This window comes from Hyla sarda, chromosome 10 (genome assembly GCF_029499605.1).
Source record: "Hyla sarda isolate aHylSar1 chromosome 10, aHylSar1.hap1, whole genome shotgun sequence".
Classification (NCBI taxonomy): domain Eukaryota; kingdom Metazoa; phylum Chordata; class Amphibia; order Anura; family Hylidae; genus Hyla; species Hyla sarda.
In genome coordinates this window covers 67,551,216-67,575,079 of record NC_079198.1, presented here as the reverse complement: position 1 = coordinate 67,575,079, position 23,864 = coordinate 67,551,216, and the positions used below count along the sequence as shown (strand labels likewise).

The following is a 23,864-nucleotide window of genomic DNA, read 5'->3' as shown; positions in this document are numbered from 1 at the left end:
CTGTCACCCCTATCCATCCCCCTGTCACCCATGTTCACCCCCCATCCACCCCTCTGACCACCCCCCAGTCTACCCCACTGTCACCCATGTCCACCCCTTATTCACCCCTCTGTCCCTTTGTCACCCCTGTCCACGCCTCTTTTACCCCCTTGTCAACCCTGTCCACCCCTCTAACGCCATGTCACCCCTGTTTACCCCCCGGTCTCCCATGTTCACCCCCTGTCATCCATGTCCACCTTGGCCGCCCCTCTGTCACCCATGTTCACCCCCCCTGTCCACATCTCTGACCGCCCCCCAGTCTACACCTCTGTCACCCATGTCCACCCCCATAAACCCCTCTGTCACCCCAGTCTACCCCTATTGTACCCCCTTGTCACCCTTGTCCACCCCTCTGACCCCATGTCTCTCATGTCCACCCTCCTGTCAATCATGTCCACCTTGGCCACCCCCTATCTACCCCTCTGTCACCCCTGTTCATCCCCCTGTCACTCATGTTCACCCCCCTGACCACATCCTTGTCACTCATATCCACCCTCTATTCACCCCTCTGTCCCTTTTTCACCCCTGTCCACCCCTCTTTTTACCTTGTCACTCCTGTCCACCCCTCTGTCACCCCCTACACCATCCTGTTACCAATGTACACTCTTCTACACCCATCTGTCACCCATGTACACCCCTCTACACCCATCTGTCACCCCTACACCCCTCTGTCACCCATGTACACTCTCCTACACCCCTCTGTCACCCATGTACACCCCTCTTCACCCATCTGCTACCCATGTACACTCCTCTACAGTCCTCTGTCACCCATGTACACTCTTCTACACCCCTCTGTCACCCATGTACACTTCTCTGTCACCCATGGTACACTCCTCTACACCCCTCAGTCAGCAATATACACTCTTCTGCACCCCTCTGTCACCCATGTCCTCTCCTCTACACCCCTCTGTCACCCCCTACGCCCCACTGTCACCCATGTACACTTTTCTACACCCCTCTGTCACCCATGTACACTCCTCTACACATCTGTCACCCATGTACACCTTTCTACACCCCTCTGTTACCCCTTTACACCTATACGCCCCTGTATTACACTTCACTTGTAAAAGGGGAATCTGGAGGCTGATGCTGGAAAAACGCGGAGCCTAATAGGTTTGTTTTGCAGGTTTAATGGTGAAGAATTGTGGCTGGAAGAAATAGTCATGATGGCCCAGACCAGATGGAGAAGAATGGGGAACAACGCTGATTAGAGAAGATGTCATTTGTGAGTTGCTGTATAAAGCAGCACTGTAATCTACATACCCACAGATAAATAGATATTGTGCATTGCACATTTTTTTTGTGCGAGGGGTGCCCCGAGCCGAAAAAGGTTGGGAAACACTGGTCTAATCCGTGGCATCTGGCACTGGATGTTTAAAATATCTCACTGTTCTCACTAACAATCTTGTTGTGGGTGACGCCACCACCTGCCGCACTGAACACTTTCTCTGAAGCTACAGTGGAGGGTGGACAAGAGAGCACACTCATAGCAAACTGGGCAAGTTCTCACCAATAGTGTAATCTGGTGACCCAGAAGTCCATGGGGTCTGGTTAGGTATGCCTTAACCTGGTTTTTCAGGTGGTGGTTTACATCCCTTTGAGGGCCATTCATGTCAGGGGGGTTTACAGGATGCAAAAACGTTATCATCATGTACTTTAGTGTGAAGCTGTTGCTGCTTCTGCAGAGGGAGTCTAGTGTTGACTATGCAGCCCATTTTTTTTTTTTTTTTGGGTTAGGGTCACAGCATTAAAATAAACTGGGCTGCCTAGTCTAAAATCATCTTGGTTCAAGTGGCTCTCCAGCTGCTGCAAAGTTACAACTCTCATCATGACTGCAAAGCTTCAGGCATGATGGGAGCTGTAGTTTTGAAACAGCTGGAGAGCCACATATTGGGGTACAGTTTCCCCTGTCAGGCAGAATACACAGTGGTATGATGACTCTCAGGAGACATCTTCTTTGTTGTCTTCCGTTTTCATTTCTTCTTCATTTGGTTAAGATGCTGTGTCTTCTTCCAGCTACATCTCCCTCTGCAGAGTCTGAGGCCCGGACATCATTGGTTCCTCACTTGTCAGCAAATCTACATCCTCTGTATGACGACAAAAATCATTATAATACTGCCAGACATCATGACCTCTAAAAATAATATTATTAGATGCTGTTTCTTCACCCCTGTACTGTCCTCCCCAGACTTATCCTTCCTCTCATCCTCAGGGCTTCTCCCCACTGTGGACATTCAGCCAGCAGAATGTCTGCTTGCAGCAGGTGCCGCCGAAGCCATTGGCAGTAGGACCACACCGATGTGCACCATCTCTATAGTTAATAGTGTTGCTCGCGAATATTCGCAATGCAGATTTTAATCGCGAATATGCGAATATTGCGGATATAACACTATATATTCGCAATTACGAATATTTGCTTTTTTTTTTTTTAACAGTACACATCATAGTGATCACTGATAATCCCTCTTTGTTTCCAGCTTTTGTTTGGTCCAAAGAAGGCTATAAACTACTGTGTGAGACTGACCCGCGAATATTCGCATATGCGAATATTCGCGAAGCTTGTGGGCCAATGAGAATTATGCAGATACAGCTGTCAGAGGTTAGCAACATCCATAGCAACCATTATAGAAAAGTATCCCACCCCTTCACTATATAAGATTCCTCCCAGCAGCAGCTCCCTGCAGTTTCTTGTGGTGGATAATTTGATAGGATAGGAGCCAGAATACTGTCCGTGGACTCCTGTGTATGACCGTGAGCATCGGAGTGGTGTTCGCGTCATAAACGGCTGAACCCGCCAGTAATGGCAACATCCGCGATCACGCGGATGTCCACCATTAACCCCTCAGATGCCGTGATCAGTACAGATCACAGCATCTGCGGCAGTGCGCATGTTAAATTAGATGATCGGATCGCCTGCATCGCTGCCGCGGTGATCCGATCATCTGTAATGGCGGACGGAGGTCCCCTCACCTGCCTTCGTCCATCTCCTGGCGTCTCCTGCTCTGGTCTGAGATTGAGCAGACCAGAGCAGAAGATGACTGATAATAGGGATCAGGGCTATGTTCTATGCATAGCATTGAACAGTATTAGCAATCAAATGATTGCTATAGATAAAAACTGTAAAAAAAAAAAAAAAAGTTTAAAAATTAAAAAATAAAAAGTAATGAAAAAGTGAAAAATCCCCTCCCCCAATAAAAATGTAAGTTGTCAGTTTTTCCCATTTTACCCACAAAAAACGTAATTTTTTTTAAAGAAACATATTTGGTATTGACGCGTGCATAAATGTCCGATCTATCAAAATATAATGTTAATGATCCCGTACAGTGAACGGAGTAAATGTAAAAAATGTTAAAGTTTATTAAAAAAAAAATTAGAAAAAATGATCTAAAAGTTTAAAATATGCAAATGTGGTATCGATAAAAAGTACAGATGATGCGCATAAAATTAGCCCTCATACCGCCCTATATACAGAAAAATGAAAAAGTTATAGATGGTCAAAATAGGGCAATTTTAGATTACTGATTTTGTACAAAAACTTTTAGATTTTTTTTAAGCGGTACAAAAATATAAAATTATCTAGACATGGGTATCATTTTAATCGTATTGCAGGGATACAGATGTGGAGGACGGGAATCCTGGCAGGGGTTCCCTTGTTCTTCTAGCGAAAACCGACTTCAGCACTGTGAGCACTACACTGGTGGCGTGATGACACGGGAGTAGCTTGTATCAAAATTTTTATAAGTATCATAAAAAGTGGTACTACATAAGGACTACGCATTTCGGAGGGGCTCCCTCCTTCCTCGGGTTCAAGTTACATTGTGCGGATACAGTGTTTGATATATACAAAGAACCATGAATACATTATTACATTAAACTTTTGAATTTTGACATGCCTGAATGCTATTGGAGGTTGAGTGTGACGTCAACCTCCAGGGTAAGTGTATGGTATAGGGAACTAATGGGCTAGTGCATTAACTCTGTGATTTTTTGCCCATTGTGGTCTATGGGGATCTCATGGTATGTAAAACTGTAAGATAAGCAGGAGGGTCTCGGCAGTATAGTGGATGGGAGACCCTGGTGGTGGTTCAAGTCCTGGGGTGGGATGGAGTGTTACAGTGTTGTGGTTAAACTTTACTTGTGATTGACAAATGTAGGTCAAGTGGGAACTAGGTTAATTGGGTGCCAAATATGGGTATTTGGGTTAATTGGAAGTAATGTGAAAGGCTGGGTATGAATGAATGGGAGGTTAAGGAACATAGGGGGAGATTTATCAAAACCTGTGCAAAGGAAAAGTTGTCCAGTTGCCCATAGCAACCAATCATTATTAACTTTTATTAAGCAGGCCTCTGAAAAATGAAAGAAGCAATCTGATTGGTTGCTATGAGCAACTCAGCAGATTCTCCTGGAAAAGCTGCTGAGTTGCCCATAGCAACCAATCAGATCGCTTCTTTCATTTTGCAGAGACCTTGTTAATAAGAGTTAATAAATTTGTGCATATGTGCATAGAAAAAAACGAGAATATAACGAATATGCGAATTTCGCGAATATATGACGAATATTCATCCATATATTTGCGAAATATCGCAAATTCAAATTTGGCCTATGCTTTCATCACTAATAGTTAATAATGCAGTCCGGCGAAATTCTGCCATCAAAATGGACATCCACCCAAGAAAACAAACATATTGATTCTTTGGGTGAACGTCCATTTCAACGTGAAATTCTGCTTGGGCAATTCTAGAATGTGCTCAGGGCAGCAGAAATCCATTGAAAACAATTGGACTCTTCTGCAAGTGGATTTCTGATGGCGCAATGTCCTCAATGGGCCTTAAGCCCCCCAAACCCCTTAGTCCTCTTCCAGACCCACCTTTCCCCTACTCCTTCAGATCCCTTACCCCCCCTCCAGATTCCTCTGCCCCCGCAGACCCCTCAGTCATCCTTCTTTACACTTTCATCACATCTGGCCCCTCTGTTCCCTTCTCCTCTCCCCCGAGCCTCAGTGATCCTCCTTCATACTTTCTTACCCCCCCAGAACCCTTCTCCGCCCTAGACCCCTCTGCCCCCTTCTCTTCCCCAGACCCCTCTGCCCCTTCTCCTCCCCAGACCCCTCTGCAGCCTTCTCCTCCCCAGATCCATCTGCCCCCTTCTAGTACCAAGATCCCTCTGCCCCTTCTCCTCCCCAGACCCCTCTGCCCCCTTCTCTTCCCCAGACCCCTCTGCCCCTTCTCCTCCCCAGACCCCTCTGCAGCCTTCTCCTCCCCAGATCCATCTGCCCCCTTCTAGTACCAAGATCCCTCTGCCCCTTCTCCCCTAGACACTCAGTCATCCTTCTTCCAACTTTTGTACCCCCCAGACCCCTCACTCATCCTTCATTACTCTTTCATCCCCCCCAGACCCCTCTCTCCCCCCAGACATCCTCCTTTACACTTTCATAAATCCCCCCTATTTTCCTTTCTCCCTCCCCCTAAACCTCAGTCATTCTCCTTCATACTATTTTACCCCCCAGACCTCTGCCCTGCTTTCCCAAGACCTCTCTGCCCACCTCTCCCCCCCCCCCCCCAGACCTGAGTCATCCTTTGTTCAAGTTATCTGCCCCCTGGGACCCCTCTGTCCCTTTCTCCCTCCAGACCTTCAGTCGTCCTTCCAACTTTTGTACCCATGCCACCCTCCATTCCAGACCCCTTCTGCCCTAAATTCTCTGCTCTACCTTATGCAGGATGGGTTCAGCAGGCTGCAGCGCCAGCGATTCTCCCTCCTGCTCGGAGTGGCCGGACAGGGACACCTCCGTGATGTCTGGGCGTGCCTGCGCAAGGACATCTGCTGCATTTAAAGCAGCAGTGTTCCTACCCCGGCTAACTCCGGAGTTCCTGGGGCCTGGAGACCGGCCAGGAGTGAGGCCCCTTCAGTGTGATCTTCGAAGGGGGCCTTGTGCCCACCGGAGGGGCAACCAGGGGCGCAGAGGGAGCGGCAACACACGGAATGCACTGCTGCCTATAAGACGGAGCATTCTCAAGCGTTCCTATATGCCTATCACTGCACAAGAAAGAAAGCGCACAGCTAGCGAACCTTGCCAGCTTTTATGACGTCCCTGCTTGTTCCACTCCCATCCCGTTCGGCCAAGGTTGGTCATGGTCCTCGTCATCATAAGGTGTCACCTTGTGTAGATTCCTCGTCCCCTATCCCTTAAGATTCAGATAGATACCATCTCCAAATCCTCATCCTCACATCCCACTACATCATCCTCCTCATTCAATTCCTCAAGGAGAACATCCATACTGCTGCCAGCCAGATGTAAACTCACCTCCATCCCTCCTTCCTCAATCATCATTGTTAGCATTTGTTCCAGAAGGAATATCAGCAGCATTACATCACAAATTCCACTGTTGTCCTTGCTGAAATTCTTGTGGCCCTTCAGAAAGGCCTGAGTATACGACAGCTTTCTCTAATTAGCTGCCAATGCCTCAGCTGAAAGTAATACTGGCTCCAAAAATCATCTGTGTTCTCCATTAAAAAGTCTTTTACCACTTTGCAGTGCTGGTACAGGTGGTCCAACATGTGTAATGTTGAGTTCCACTGTGTGGGAATGTCACAAATGAGACAGTGTAGCGGTAAACCATTTTGGTGTTGTAGGTCAAGGAGGGCATGTTTAAAAGCATAAGAGTGGCTAAATCGAATACCCACTTTCCTACACATAGCCAGCACATCCCTGAGACCGCAAAAGTTTCTCAAGAAATGTTTGACAACAAGACTTAGCACATGTGCAGTACAGGGAGAGTGTGTCTTGCCACCTTTAGGATGTTTGTGCCCTTATCAGCGACTATGTTTCTCAATGTCAGATCATGATTAGAAAGCCAGTGTGAAACTTTATGTTGCAGACAGGGTAGCAGTTTCTCCACTGTATGGCTTTTCTTGTACAGGCTTAGCAAATGTATCACAGCATGGCAAAGGTGGAGAAGGATAAGCTACACTCTTCCCTATGGGGGTGCAATATTCCTAATTTCCTGGCCTCATTGCGGTGGACTGCAGGTTGTTGACCCAGTGGGTTGTAAAAGACATGTATTGGGCCTGGCTGTAGCTACCACTACACATATCTAACTTGGCATGTACTGTTCTGCACACTGACAACTGGATGGAGTGACCCACCCTTTCCGCCACATGATTGTGCAAAGTGGGGATGGCTTTCTTAGCAAAATAATGGCGACTAGGTATGTTCTACCTGGCCTGGGCACACACGATTAGTTTCCTGAAGGTTGTGGAGTCAACAAGATAGCAAAGGGAGATAGAAGGCCTGCATCACCAACAACTTGGCCAGGTGTAAATTAAGGCGAGGACAAGACAGATAATGTCTCGCCTGTGGACGAGGCCGGGCTGCTGCCTGTGTCCTGGTTGCTAGACAGGAGGGAGCTGGAGGAGCATCAATAGCAGCAGTGAAGTCTTTCTCAAGTTATGAGGCATCTTGACTGTCCCACATGGCCTTGTGATGCCATTCCACAGGCCTACGGCTAGACGTAGTTCCTATACTATGAACCTGGCAATGGCTTACTTTTTATTTGCAGAGGCGACTTTGTGCCGCGTTGTCTGCATCTGGTAAAGTAGAAAAGAACATCTACACAGCAGAATATGGGTCAGGGACTGCACCACCTGACTGCCCCTCCTCTGGAAGGTTTTTCTATAGAACCTAAAGATGCAACAGCGTTGCCATCACCTGAGCTGATCAGATCAGAAGCCCTACATCTTTGACAGGTTTTTTCCTTCCTTGGCTACGCTCTTCGCTACACTTTTCGCTGCCACTACCCTCCTCTTAACCAGTAATTTCCTCATCAACTGGTTTCCACATCTTGTCCAACACAACATCATCAAACTCCTCATCATCCCCGCCTCTCCTCTCTGCATGAATTTCTTTGGCTCCTTGCCCTCCCCCTTCCCCGCAGCATAGCCACTACTACGCCTTACAGTATCCCCACCACTCCTACCACCACTAGTCCCGCAAGTGCTAGGCTCAGCCACTGCTTCCCCCTCCACCCCCTCAGCAACACACATCAAAGGTTGACTTTCCTCACACAACGTCTCCTAATTGCTAGTGATTTCCTTATGCATTGCAGTAGGGAGACGGGAACAAAGACAGAGATAAGGAAACAGACCGCTTAGGATGGACATTTCCACCATGTCATGTAGCTGTAGACAATGAGGAATCCACTGACAGCTGGCTCACTGCCATATCATTGAACTCTTCTTCCTCCTTCTGAGAAGACCTCAAATGAGTTAGCCAGTCCCCATGTGCCATACTATCCTGTGAAATTACACAACTCCTGGTAGAAAGTGTAATAAAAGATTAGAAAAAAAGGGGAGCGCTGCAATCTGAAGAGTAAAGTCCCATATGTTGTAGGATTCACTGCAGACATTACCAGGGCCACGTAGGTGCAAATGTAGATATTAAACGGCATTCCTCCTCCAGAGCAGGTATCCAAGCAAAGTTAGAGAGTGTCAAGGTAAAATCCGGATGGACTTCCAGTACAACCGTGTGAATAATATATATAAAAAGGAAAACAACCAGCGCTCAGGAGGGCATTAATTAGGGAGAAAAAAGGGTGCAATTCATATGAAGCTCTGACTTACTCCACATTGGGGGGATGCAAAGTAAATTTACATACCCCCCTCCAAGATGGCTGTTATGTAACCTTCTATCTCCAATCAGTCATATGAACAGAGGGATGAGTCTGCTGCGTATATTCATGAACTTTCATGGGCGACGCATTTCTGAGGTTAAAAAGGCTTCCGCCAACTCCTTCATCAGGCATGAAATAAATGGTATTAAAATGGTTTAAATACATATAAGGCAGTGCTTACCGTATGTTTCTCGTCTTTTTCCGCACTCCATCCCGGGCCCGGCGTTTCCCCATGCTTCCAGTAAGGTCACATGGTTCGTTCTCCTCCGCTCACGTGACGTCCGGCAAACACCAGGTCACCTGACCAGCCGTGCGTTTCACCGATGTCACTTCCTGTATCGGTGGAACGCATAAGGAAACCAGGATCTGGAAGTTGGAGCGCAGAAAACAGCAAGTACAGTATTTCAATTAAAACTTATTCCATATAGAAAAACACATTATCATTACATCTCTATAAAATCACCTGAATAATATAATTTATAAAAGGATACTAGACGTTAAAATTATAAATTGGCAGGGGGCAGTGGGTGTATGTGATACTTTCCAGCTATAGATTGCTGGATCATCACATACATCTAGTGCCCTTATTTAATAAACTTGTATTAAAATTTTGTTCAAACCTTGAGGAATCAATGTGTTTAACCTAAATATCCAGAACATTTCTTTATTGCAGAGGTTTTTATATTCTCGATTTACAATCTTTTCAAGTGGTGTCACCTTCATGTCTTTAGGATTTTTTTAATGATGATGAAAAAATGGCGCGATACGCTATCTAATGTATATCCGTTTTTTATATTAGATCTATGTTTGTTAATACGTATTCTCAAACTATTTATTGTTCTGCCAATATAACGTAATCCACATATGATATAACTACTGCTGCAATCTAAGTAATCTTTTCATAGATATGGTTTAGGTTCGTCTGGAATTTCAACCTCCGTTCTTTTATTAAAAATTTGGTTGCAGCATTTACAGTGAATTTTTCCGCATTTGTATACCCCTCTAAATTCTCCTAAACCCCCTTTAGTATTAGGTGGTTTTTGCCCTACCCGTTGTTTTCGGGGAATGGATAATGCCAAGATGTTTTTTAGTCTTCCTTCTCCTAAAAACACATCTAGGGTTCTCAGTTATGAACTTATTTAGGATAGGGTTACCCTTAAATAAACCCCAATTTGTCCGCAATATTTTCTTTATTTCTGAGTGGGAATTGTAGAAAGTGAGAACTTTGGATGGCTGACGTGGCTGCTGCTACTACAACCAGGTACCTTGCTGCTGCTACCTGTACTGGTGCTGATACCAACATTCTTACTGGCAGAGGACATGGCAAGGGTGTTCTGTCCTCTACCCTATCCAACAATTCCTTTACCAGACATATTTTTCTTTTTTTTTCTTTAATCTTTTTGGGGTAATTTTTTACTCGTCACCCACTTTAATTTTCAACACTTTGAACTGTGATGTGATCTTAAAACCAGGTAAATATAACGTGTTTATAAACCAAGTATGTAGTTGTAAAAGTGCTTTAGAATGGAGGTGTTTTTATAGTGATGTTTCTATACAACCAGGCAGATATAATGTGTGTTTTTAAACCAAGAATGTAGAGGTACAAGCACTTTAAAGGTCTAATGGGCGTTTGTGGGGACATTATATGTAGGCGCTTTTATTGCACTGTCAATCTATAACCGGTAGATATACTGCTTGTGCCCTTTAATCCTGTAAATGTAAGTAAGAATACAAAAGCCAAAAAAAAGCGCTCCCTAGTGGCAAATTCTGTGGACTTTCCCAAATTACTACAAGTGGTTAGTAGGACAAAATTTTGAGAGGTCCTATACGAGGACATTCCTAAGAGATCCCTTTCCATTTCTGTGCTGTGTAGTATTGCAGCTCAGTTCCATTGAAGTGAATGGAAATTGTCACTTTGGGAATCGTCACTTCCACTTGAATTACATTGTATTTTAATTTTGGTCCGGATGTCTTACCTCCGCTGACAGCGCAGATGATAACTTCCTTTGACAGCTGTCACGCCCCTCCAATAGACTTGCTTTGAGGGGGCGGATTAAAGGGGCACAAGCCTTTATTTCTGCATCACTTATTGTTCTTGGGAAGGGTGGCAATAGGCCTATCAAGATTACATTATTTAACCCTCACTCTGGTGTCACGAGTGACAAGGGTTAACAGCGCCCTTCATTATCCAGAACAGCAACACCCTAGCTACCCTACACCCCACAAGGCTTTATCCCCCAAGTTTACCACATAAAGATATTTGTATGCGCCTGGAAAAAGTCTTGCTGGGATTTGTAGTACATGATAAGGCTTCTGCAGGAATGGATAGGAGGTCCCTGAGATCAGCCTCCAGATCTAGCCGGTGCTCACTTTGCTGGGGAATTGTATAGTCTAGGGCAGGGGTAGGCAACCTTTTGCCAAATTTGTATGCAGGCAATATGGGTGTGGCTTATTATGGGTGAGGTTTATTGTAGGCTGGATTTTATGAGGGTGTGGCTTGTCACAGGGTATAGGTTTTTCTTTCAGAATTTTTCCTGTATATTGTCCTTGCTGTTAGGACTATATTTTTTGTACACAGCCCCCACACATGCACATACACAGCTGAAACATACACAGCCCCCAAATGCGCATGCACAGCCCCCAATTCCAACATACACAGCCCCCAAATACACACATTAAAGGGACTTTAAAGCAATGAGCTTTGATGCAGGCCACTGTGCTACTAATTATAATATTCTAGCTGGTAGTAGTCACACAGGATTTGATAGATTAAGCTTTGTAACTCACGGTTTAGTGGCTGCAGGATTCTTAGGCTTTGGCCTAGATGAATTTATATTTCTGCTGAGATGTTTGTGCTTGCTTGCTAATCCGGAATTAAGAGAAAGAATTTAGTGGCTACAGCCCTTTATATAATAAGGGGCTGGACTAAGCTCATTGGTCAGCAAACCTGTAAGTCCTGAACCCAGTGAACTCTGGGTACATCACATGACCCTGGAAGGTCCTAAATATATATATCCTATACATTTATATTATATTTATATATTAACCAATATACAATTTATATGAGGCGACCAGGGGTAAGCCCTGCAGGAGAGCCCTATGGGAATAAAGGTTTATTTCCAATAGATTCCCCTTTGGGAATCCAAAAGAACCCTAATTTCCCATATACTACTTATTGTGATTAAAATTCCCATAAGCTTTATTAGTTTCTACACATGTTATATTAAAATCAAACAGCGCTGTTTGCTCCAATTATCCTTTTGATTATTGAATTTCCAGAGCAGATTTCTCTGCTAATTTCCTCCTTGCTTGTGAGTGCAGCTGTCCTGTATGCCTGCAGGTCATACAGGGTTAATGCTTAGGAGCAGGAGCGCTGCCATGTTTAAAATATCCACTCTGCCCCCCTCAACATGTTTCGCTACGACGTAGCGTTATCAAGAGGTAGCGGGCAACTGAGCGTGGATGCGATGTCTGTCATGTTTATAACCTCCGTTTGTGACGTCACTGATAGAAAGCAGGATGTGTTACACAACCAATGAGCTGCAATTGTCAAAATGCAGGCAGGTCATTTTTTTTTTTTTTTGGGATAATTCTAGTCTAGAGTTGTGTAATGTATTTTCAATGTTGAAAGATGGGAATAAAGGGACTCTGGCTGAGAGGACTTTAGACAGGGACAGGACCAGGTCCTGTACCGGGACCCCACACATCCACAGCCCAAACACACACACTTACACAGCCCCAATACACACATACACAGCCCCCCATACACACATGCACAGCCCCCCATACACACATGCACAGCTCCAATACACACATGTCTAGTCCCCCCATAAACAGCCGCCAATACACACATGCACACCCCCAATGCACCAGTGACGTTGCTAGGGTTGGTGCCACCCCGTGCGGTATAAAATTGTATCACCCCAAACTCATACCCCCCCCTCCAAAATAATTTTTATAGCCTGTTGTGACTGACACCAGTGGTGTAGCTTGTTGCAGAAAATTATTTCCAGCATAATAATCAAATATACTAATTGCCACAGAATAGGACAGTGCTAGAGAAGTTTAAACCATTTTAGACTAAAGCTCCCAGTCTGACCTAAGCAGGGGTGAGGTTATACTGGGAGTGACTACAGCTCTGATGGGACAGTAAGGCAGCATACACAATCATATCAGCTACTACATGTGACATATAGGCCCTGATTGACTATTGTAAACCCATCTGCGCCAGAATGTGCACCAGAATTGAAAAAAAAACAGACCAACTCTCCATTTTACTGAGAAAAATGTAGGGAAAATTGCATAATAAACCTTAGTAAACACTGTGGAAAAAAATTGTTGGGAATTAAAACCCACAAAGAAAACTCCACTCTTAGTAAATCAGGGCCATAGTCTCCTTTTATGTAATTCAGATGGTACATACCGCCCGGACTTCATCCAGCAAAATCTTCTCTGCAGAACGTGACACCCAAATGGCTCCTCACTATGTCAGCGCATTCTGATCCTTTATTTGAAAACAATAATCATTATGGGGGAGATTTATCAAAACCTGTGCAGAGGAAAAGTCATATTGCTTCTTTCTTTTAGCAGAAACCTTGTTAAAAATTAAAGAAGCGATCTGATTGGTTGCTATGGGCAACTGGGCAACTTTGCCTCTGCACAGGTTTTGATAAATCTCCCCCTATAACCCTGCTACACACTGCACGGAATATAATACTGCTTCACACTGTACCCTCTGAATATAATACTGCCACACACTGTACCCTCTGAATATTATACTGCCACACACTGTACCCTCTGAATATAATACTTCCACACACTCTACCCACTACTGTGCCCTTATCATATTAATACCCTTGTCCTGTGCCCCCACATAATAATAATGCCCCTTCCCTGTGCTCACACATAATAATTATGTCCTGTCCTGTCCCCCCCACATAATAATTCCCTCTGTCCTGTGCCCCCACGTAACCCTGTGTGCACCTCACATATAATTCCCCCTGTCCTGTGTCCCTCACATATAATGCCCCATCATATGTGCCCCTCTCATATAATGTGCCCTGTGATGTGCCCCTCACATAAAATGCCCTCTGTTCTGTGCCACTGACATGAAATGCCCCCTGTTCTGTGCCCCTAACTTTAAATGCCCCCTTTCCTGTGCCTCCCAGATATAATGCCCCCTGTAATGTGCCCCTCCGATATAATGCCGCCTGTAATGTGTCCCTCAGATATAATGCCGCCTGTAATGTGCTCCTCAGATATAATGCCACCTGTAATGTGCTCCTCAGATATAATGCCACCTGTAATTTTTATACTGAACATTAAAACATATAGAACCTGCCTCCCCTACATGTTTTATACTGGGCATTAAAACATATAGAACCTACCTCACCTGAGGCATGCCTCAGACATCCCTGATGACTTGACTGGTGTCACAAAACATGTAGGGGAGGCAGGTTCTATACGTTTTAATATCGGCAGTGTTCCTATCTAGTGGCCCTGTAGTACTGCAGATACAGGGCCATTTATAGGCAATCAGCTAGATGGCAAACTATATACATTAGAGTACGGCAACCACTGCTAGGCTTTTAAAACCACGATTTCCCTTCATCACTTTGACATTTGTAAATTTTTAAAAGCAATTTCAATAAAAGTGAAGTTTTAAAGGGAGGGTGCACTCTATAAGGGGTTTTGCAACCCCATCTGGAATCTCTTCCAGGTGTGGGGTTTGGATTGTTTTGTGTATTATATGTGAGGGGCACAGGACATTGGGCATTATATGTGGGGGCACAGGACAGCCTCCCTGTCATGTGCCCATATAATGCCCCCTGACATATGTCCCTGACTTATAATGCCCCTGCCCTGTGCCCCTCACATATAATGCCCCATGTCCTGTGCCCCTCACATATAATGCCCCCTGAGGGGGCAGGACAGGGGGCATTATATATGAGGGGCACAGGACATGGGCATTATATCTGAGGGACACATGACAGGAGGACATTATATGTGAGGGGCACATGTCAGGGGGGCATTATGTGTGGGTGCACGTGACAGGGGGGCATTATATGTGAGGGGCACATGACAGGGGGCATTATATGTGAGGGGCACAGGACAGCGGGTATTATAAGTGATGGGCACATGACAGGGGGTATTATAAGTAAGCAGCAAATGTCAGGGGGGCATTATATGTACATTATGTGGGCACATGATAGGGGGGCCCCTGTCATGTGCCCCCACATATAATGCCCCGTGACATGTTCCCCTCACATATAATGGGGGCATTATATATGAGGGGAACATGTCAGGGGGGCATTATATGGAAGGGGCACAGGACATGGGGTATTATCTGAGGGGCACATGACAGGGGGGGTCCTGTCATGTGCCCCCACATATAATGCCCCCCTCTCATGCGCCCCTCAATATAACCCATTGTCCTGTGCCCCTCACATATCATGCCCCCTTGACATGTGCCCCTCACTTATAATTTGCCCATCTCACTTATAATTTGCTTCCTTTCCTTTCTCACACCCGTCCCCTTTCTCACACGCTGCGGATGCTCCGTTCTTGCAGTGTGAGTGAGAGACGCGGGGACGTGATCTCTGGGCGCCGGCATCGTGGATGGCGTCCACGCGCCTCTCACTCACACTGCAAGAACCGAGCAGCCGCAGCGTGTGAGAAAGGTGACGGGTGTGAGAAAGGTGAGGGAATGGTGGAGCGGAACAGCTGACAGCTTCTGCTCCACCATGCTATAGTACGGGAGGAGTGGCAACAATCTCGGGGGGGGGGGGGGGGGGCAATTGCCCAATTGCCCCCCCTGGATCGGCCACTGGCTTGGAGGTCATATCCAGCGCGGTGAGCGGCGATGAAAAACGTACCGCATCAGCTACTCTGACTGCCGGCCACCGTGGGCCGCAAGAGTACAGAGTTGCGAGAGTAGAGAGGATTTCAACTCTATTCTCTCGTGGTCTTGCAGCTCCGCTCTTCGGCGGCATTTTTGGCGGCCGGCTGGGCCTATTTTACTGTAGGGGCCTGGATCTGCAGCTCCATCAGCCCCTACATTAATCCGGCCCTGACCCCTGGTCTAGGGATTTGTGCTCAGCCAGCTGTGAAGGTTATTGTGATATGAGAAGGCTTTTTGGAATTCTGCAGGATTTCCCCAGAATGCCGACAGCTGCACCTGCCATACCTTTAAAATTGTGTATTTGTCCCAACCTCCTTGGCTGTCTCCTATTGGCCTGGGAGCTGATTGACACATAAACCAGCAAATCATTGTAAACTTAGGGTTATCATGTGATAGTTGTAAGGAGTGTTGGTCAACATGATGTCATTTCACTACCCGTCCTTCCTGCTTACTCTTGGTGCCAAAAGCGCCATGTGTTCCATATCCCTCATGTTAATGATATCACACATGTTCAAAAGCAGTGGACACTCCAAAATTTGGGTTACATCTGGGTTTGTTCATCTCTAGGTATAATGCTAGTGGTCATAATGTGGTAGTATAATTTTGGTATTATTAGTAATATTGGTCTCAGTATACAGGGTTTGGTAAGTAAGTATCATGGTAATTGTATGTATATATATATATATATATATATATATATATATCTATATATATATATATATATATAGTGATAATATTTCTTCAGTGTATGCTGGTATTATTGGTAGTAGTGACCTTAGAATTATCTTACTTTTAGCTTTTAGGCCATATTGCCCATCCCTAATAAATATACACTGCTCAAAAAATAAAGAGAACACTGAAACAACACAATATAACTCCAGGTTAATGACACTTCTGTGAAATCCCACTGTCCACTCAGGAAGCAACACTGATTGACAATCAATTTCACATGCTTTTGTGCAACTGAAACAGACAACCGGAGGAAATTATAGGCAATTAGCAAGACACCCCCAATAAAGGAGTGGTTCTGCAGGTGGTGACCACAGACCACTTCTCAGTTCCTATGCTTCCTGGCTGATGTTTTGGTCACTTTTGAATGCTGGCGGTGCTTTCACTCTAATGGTAGCATGAGACGGAGTCTGCAACCCACACAAGTGGCTCAGGTAGTACAGCTCATCCAGGATGGAACATCAATGCGAGCTGTGGCAAGAAGGTTTGCTGTGTCTGTCAGCGTAGTGTCCAGAGCATGGAAGCGCTACCAGGAGATAGGCCAGTACATCAGGAGACATTAAGGAGGCCATAGCAGGGCAGCAAAGCAGCAGCGGGACCACTACCTCTGCCTTTGTGCAAGGAGGAGTAGGAGGAGCACTGCCAGAGCCCTGCAAAATGACCTCCAGCAGGCCACAAATGTGCATGTGTCCACTAGTGTTGAGCGGCATAGGCCATATTCGAATTCGCGAATATTCGCGAATATATGGACGAATATTCGTCATATATTTGCGAATATTCGCATATTCGTTATATTCTCGTTTTACTTTCGCATATGCGAATATTCACGTATGCGAAAATTAGCATATGTGAATATTAGCAAATACAAAATTAGCACACGCGCAAATTCGCATATGCGAAAATTAGCATATGCTAATTTTCGTATATGCGAATTTTCGTACGCCAGTCTCACACAGTAGTATTACAGCCTTCTTTACACCACACAAGCTGGAAGCAGAGAGGGGTGATCACTGTGATGTGTGCTGTGAAGAAAAAAAAAAAAAAAAAAAAAAAAAAAAAAGAATATTCGTAATAACGAATATATAGCGCTATATTCGCGAAATTCGCGAATTCGCGAATATGCGATATTCGCGAATAATATTCGAATTGCGAATATTCGCGAGCAACACTAGTGTCCACTCAAACGGTCAGAAACAGACTCCATCAGGGTGGTATGAGGGCCCAACATCCACAGGTGGGGGTTGTGCTTACAGCCCAACACCATGTTTGGCATTTGGCAGAACACCATGATCGGCAAATTCGCCACTGGCGCCCTGTGCTCTTCACAGATGAAAGCAGGTTCACACTGAGCACATGTGACAGACGTGACAGAGTCTGGAGATGCCGTGGAGAAGGTTCTGCTGCCTGCAACAGCCTCCAACATTACCAGTTTTGCGGTGGGTCAGTAATGGTGTGGGTTGGCATTTCTTTGGGGGGCCGCACAGCCCTCCATGTGCTTGCCAGAGGTAGCCTGACTGCCATTAGGTACCGAGACGAGATCCTCAGACCCCTTGTGAGACCATATGCTTGTGTGGTTGGCCCTGGGTTCCTCATAATGCAAGACAATACTAGACCTCATGTGGCTGGAGTGTGTCAGCAGTTCCTGCAAGAGGAAGGCATTGATGCTGTGGACTGGCCCAACTGTTCCCCATTGATGCCATCGACTGGCCCAACTGTACCCCCCTGAATCCAATTGGGCACATCTGGGACATCATGTCTTGCTCCATTCACCAACGCCACATTGCACCACAGACTGTCCTGGAGTTGGCGGATGCTTCAGTCCAGATCTGGGAGGACATCCTTCAGGAGACCATCCGCCACCTCATCAGGAGCATGCCCAGGCATTGTAGGGAGGTCATACGGGCACTTGGAGGCCACACACACACTACTACTGAGCCTCATTTTGACTTGCTTTAAGGACATTAAATGAAAGTTGGATCAGCCTGTAGTGTGGTTTTCCTCTTTGATTTTGAGTGTGATTCCAAATCCAGACCTCCATGGGTTGATAAATTTGATTTCCATTGATAATGTTTGTATGATTTTGTTGTCAGCACATTCAACTATGTAAAGACGAAAGTATTTAACACGATTAGTTAATTCATTCAGATCTAGGATGTGTTATCTTAGTTTTCCCTTTATTTTTTTGAGCAGTTTATATAGACCCATTTGCCTAACCACATTTCTGTTCTTTGATCATCTTTATTATGAAATATAAAAAAAACTACAATTAAAAGTACACATACAGGATTTTGATATGCCGTCTTTTACTAGTTCCACTCAGCCACAAAACTAAACAGAAAGATACAGATAACACATTGATTTCCTTTAGGGGGGCATTCTTGGGCAGCCCCATTCCGCAGCAGAATTTAAAAATCATCTGCTATCATACCCCATTCACTTCAATGAGCCAGAGGAGTCAGCTAGTGACTCCAGTTGGCTAATTTTTGAACCATATCAGTTATTGTTGCCAGACTGAAACAGCAGCAAACCACAGTTTTTAGTCTAGCCACAAAAACTGATATGGTTCAAAAATGAGCCGACTGGAGTCTCTAGCTGACTAGCTGATACGGCTACCGTATGCCCAAATGGTTGTGTGAATGCACCTTAAGTTTGTGATACTAGAGAGACAAAGAGGTGATAAGTCTGAATCTGAATTCGCACATGCATTTTATTGGACAGTTTTTGTTGCAGTTTTTTTAGCTAAACAAAAGGAATAGAACCAAAAGATTAGTGAATTATCAGTCATGTCATTCCTTTACATTTTACACTATAGATCAGTGATGGCAAACCTATGGCACACGTGCCACAGGTGGCACGTCGAGCCCCCTCTGTGGGCACGTGGCTATATTTCGCCATCAGCCCATTCGGGACATCCCTGTGTTTCCTTGAAAGATCTTTTCAGGACACAAGGATGCCCAGATTACCTTTCTGCGGCCCCGCGTTAACTCTAAAAATGCTGGGGCCGCCGGGAGGTAGCGCACGCAGGGATGTCACTGATGTCCCGTGTATGCGCCCATAGCAACAGTAGAGCAAAGCGGAGCAGTGAGGAGGAGGGCGCAGACGCATGGTAATTTACTTGTATGTTGTACGTCATCTTCAGTGTTTTCCGACCACCACTCCTCCGGTCCCGGGACCTACTGCTATGGTCTGTAGGCCATAGCAGTAGATTGTGACCCCGGACCAGAAGAGCGGTGGTCGGAGCACTGAAGTGGGGCAGTACACAGGCATACAGCCTCCAGCCACACACTGTATATGGCTGAAGGCTGTATGTCTGTGGGGGAACTCTACTGCACCTAATGTGAGGGAACTATACTGCACCTTATGTGGGGAACAATACTGCACCTAATGTGGGGGAACTATACTGCACCTAATGTGGGGGAACTATACTGCACCTAATGTGGGGGAACTATACTGCACCTAATGTGAGGAACTATACTGCACCTAATGTGGGGAAACTATACTGCACCTAATGTTAGGAACTATACTGCACCTAATGTGAGGAACTATACTGCACCTAATGTGGGGGGGGGGGGGCTATACTGCATCTAATGTGGGGGGGGGGGGACTATACTGCACCTAATGTGAGGGAACTGTACTGCACCTAATGTGGAGGAACTGTACTGTACCTAATGTGGGGGAACTATACTGCACCTAATGTGGGGGAACTATACTGCACCTAATGTGGGGGGAACTATACTGCACCTAATTTGGGGGAACTATACTGCACTTAATGTAGGGGAACAATACTGCACCTAATGAGGGGGGAACTACAACCTAATGTGGGGGGACTTATACTGCTAGACTAATGTGGGGGAACTGTGCGGCCAATCTAATGTAGGGGAACTACAACATAATGTGGGGGAACTATAAACTATCAACAACAAAAAAAAGTTTGGATCATTGAACTCTGTTGTTGTGTTCTTCTTTTAAAACAAAATATGTTAATTAGTTATAGCAACTGTATGAGTTGTTTTTTCTAAACTTAGACCTCAGTATTCTGATTTAATTGCTGTGCTGGCACTTTGAGGGAAAAAAAGTTTGCGTGCATTACGGTTTGGGCACTCGGGCTCAAAAAGGTTCGCCATCACTGCTATAGATGCATCTCCCACCCCTCCCCCCCCCCCCCATACACACACACACACACCGATCTTTGACAAAAAAAACATAAATAAATAAACAAACAAATTTGTGAGTCCAGCCATAAGGACTAGTGGGAGTACCTCAGTAACAACAAGAACTTGAATTTGGACAAGGACAAGAAATTTGAAATTTCTATTATGAGGTCAAAAATGTCAAATCTCTAATACGTCCTTGTTGTTACTGTGGAACTTCCACTACTCCTATTAGTTGTGACCAAGTAAAACAAGCAAAGTCTAATTGTAAATTGTATTCACCAAATAAAATCAATACTGAAAATTAAGATGCAAAGCAAACATACACAAGAGAAAATAAATAAATAACATAAAAACACAGCAGCCTGACCTGCTTGAGCGAGTATTCACCCTAACCTGTACCCTCTGGAACAGAGAGTAAAAACAACAATAAAATGAGAAAAACAAGCTCAATGACAGCAATGCCTGTCTGGAGGGGTTGGCATTTTACCTCATTGCCAGAGAACAGAGTTTAGTGGGAACAATACCCAAGGTCATGCAGATTTGTTTATGCACAGGAGACTTTGAAATACAGGGTCTGTAAAATAGTGGATTTATTGTACAGGAAACATTACATTCACTTTACACGATGATGATCTCAAGTTACATTACATGTTTTACTCATCATTTTTGGCAGTTCCTTGAGTTTTGCAGACTGGAGGAGATGTAAGGCTTTCCCAAGTCATTATACAGTAATCCGATGAACCGTTATAGAACTGGATTAGGTTTTGCAGAAGGCCTCCGGGGCAAAAATAAATAGCACTAACCCATTCTCCCCAGTAACAAGGTATTATAAAGCATAGCTGTTTAGTAACTTGACTTGAGGTCCAAATGATATTAAAAAAATCTGATAAAAATCATATAAATTTGGGGCCAATCTGTCCAGTATCTGCTGGTGAAACTAGGTTCAGCATAGTGGAATCCTTTGTTTGACTGTCATAATCATTGACAGAATTATTTGGCAGGTACATTTCTAGTAGTGTGCTTGGCAACCGGATTTCTATAGGAGGCCCCATTTCAAAAGGCTAAAATGATCTCACCTTACCCCATTATGGATCAGTAGGCCGTGTACCTTAAACATGGTACAGGGACATTTCAATTGTTTATTTGTGTGCTACCACTAATATTCATGCATAAAGGTTGAAAGATCTGCTAAGGACATGCTTCCCATTGGGATGAGGACAATGGCAGACCAAGCAGCTGCCATGGGGGCCCATGGAGTAGGAGGTGGGACCTTTTTTTCAAGTTGGCCCCTTCCTGGTTCCCTGTAGATGATTAGAACATAAGCAAAACTCCAACTTCAAACTTAGATGCAACAAGTGAATAAATAAGGGGGTAATCCAGTCAGAAGATGTTGCTGCTGTCTTCTAGAAGAGATGTAAGTAAACAGGTACAAGCTTTCTCATACTTGAGATAGGGTGTGTGGTGGTGTGAAGTAGCTCCAAAGTGTGACCATGCATGGCCACCAAAGCTGCTGAAGTAACGCACTCCAAAATTGGCACATTTTGGCTAAAAATACATCAATATCTAACTATTTTGTCATTGTAATTGTTATTGACTGTATTTCTTCATGCATTGTCATTCAGAAGGCAAATAATGGGTTGCACAGAAAAAGCAAAAGGCGTACTCTCATATAAAGGTTCTTTAAACAAGTCCTCTCATGAAAGTCAAATATTGCCTAGGCACTTAAGACAGCAGGTGAAAAATCATGTGCAAAAAATAGATAAGGAAATATATGGGTTTACCCGTTCTTTACTATAGCAAGGCCATTAGTGACTTTTTACAGTGTAGCATTAGAGTAACATTCATCCCATACATAACTTAGGGTTTTAGGGAACTGGAGTTGTGCAAAGGTCGCCAGCAACTGATTCATATGAAAAATTTCTGCATATGAAAATTCATTCCATGCATTCATTTTTAGTCTGAGACTCATAATAAAAATGTCTTAATTTTTACTTTTGTAGATCCTGAGAAGTAAGTAGACTGGGCACATGAAAATCATACTAATACTTGAAATTCTTTGAGAAAAAAAAATGAGGCAAAAACATTGTATTTGGTTGGCTTTTGTATACGGCTGAACTGTTTCCCATTTTTTGCGTGGAAGTAAAGTAATGGAGACAATCAGTAACAAAGGTTAGTAGATACTTAAAGGGATTCTCTAGAAGGCAGTATTAACTAGTGACTGAGATGATAAACAGAATGATGCAATATCTACATTATTCTGCGCAGCCATTATCCTGATAAACTCTTGAATATTGAAGACACCGATCACTGCACACAAGTCCTCTCCATTACGTGTGCATGCTTGGTTTCCTCAGTGTTCATGAGGACCTGCTCCCTCCGCCCACCAGCTGCTGATTGACAGCTGTCTGCTTATACACAGTGCTCGGTCTGTTCAGTGTCTTAGTCAATAGTTTTTGATGACCATTTATATGAGCTCCAAATGATTTACCATTTCCCAAGCTAAGGAAATACAGACATCATAGAGAAAGGAACACTCTCTATGATGTCCATGATGCCCTGATGGACCTGACCCATCAACAAATGACTAAGTTACATGTTTTATGTTTAAACAACTTTTTAACATACAAATATAGGGTATGTTTTAGAAGGTCAGTTCTTTCAGTGGAGTCTATGTTACTTCTGGTTACTAGCTAGGTAACTGCCTAAGGTTGCTCAATTCCATGTCTTCTCTTCACGTAGCCATAGTGATTGCTTCTGATCCATCTTTTTCAGAAAAAAACAAAACAAAGTGCATGCAAAAACTGAGAAGAAGCATAAGGCAATGCGTTCACATGTGGTAGATCTGCTGTGGATTTTTGGTGGAGATTCTGCATAAAAAATCTGCAGCTAAGTAAAATAAAGTTTTCTCCTTTAGAATCAGTTTCTGTCTGAATACAGAGCTGCACTCTTAAAGGGGTACTCTGTCGGAAAACAAAGGATAGGGGATAAGATGCCTGATTGCGGGGGGCCCACTGCTGGGGAAGGCGGGGCCCCCAGTGATCAGGCATCTTATCCCTTATCCCCCTGCCAGCCCTATCTTTATCTCCGAGCCGGCAGTGGTGGTGTCCGGAACACAGAAGCTTGAAACTTCCCCGTTCACTCCCCCTCCATTCATATCTATGGGAGGAAGCATGACGGCTACATAGTAGTCTTCACACCTCCTCCCATAGACATGAATGAAGGGGGTGTGGCGGCTGTAGTCGCCAGTCATCCGGCACTCAGTTGGTTCTTTGTATTTCCCTTATTATATTTTCCTCATTGTTACCACGCTGTTGGATCGTTTTTGCCACAATTTTTAAATTACTAAGGGTATAGAGATTATCAAAATTGTGGTTA

General features: G+C 44.6%; 1 long non-coding RNA gene across 1 annotated transcript; it reads right to left on the bottom strand.

The window, feature by feature from the left end:
* Positions 1–1,255: 1,255 nt before the first annotated feature.
* Positions 1,256–23,798, bottom strand: LOC130293578 (uncharacterized). The gene is made up of 3 exons (XR_008848250.1): positions 20,857–23,798; positions 8,887–9,071; positions 1,256–2,126 (listed from the first exon to the last, which is right to left on the bottom strand). It is a non-coding gene; the product is annotated as an uncharacterized LOC130293578 (long non-coding RNA).
* Positions 23,799–23,864: the final 66 nt, after the last annotated feature.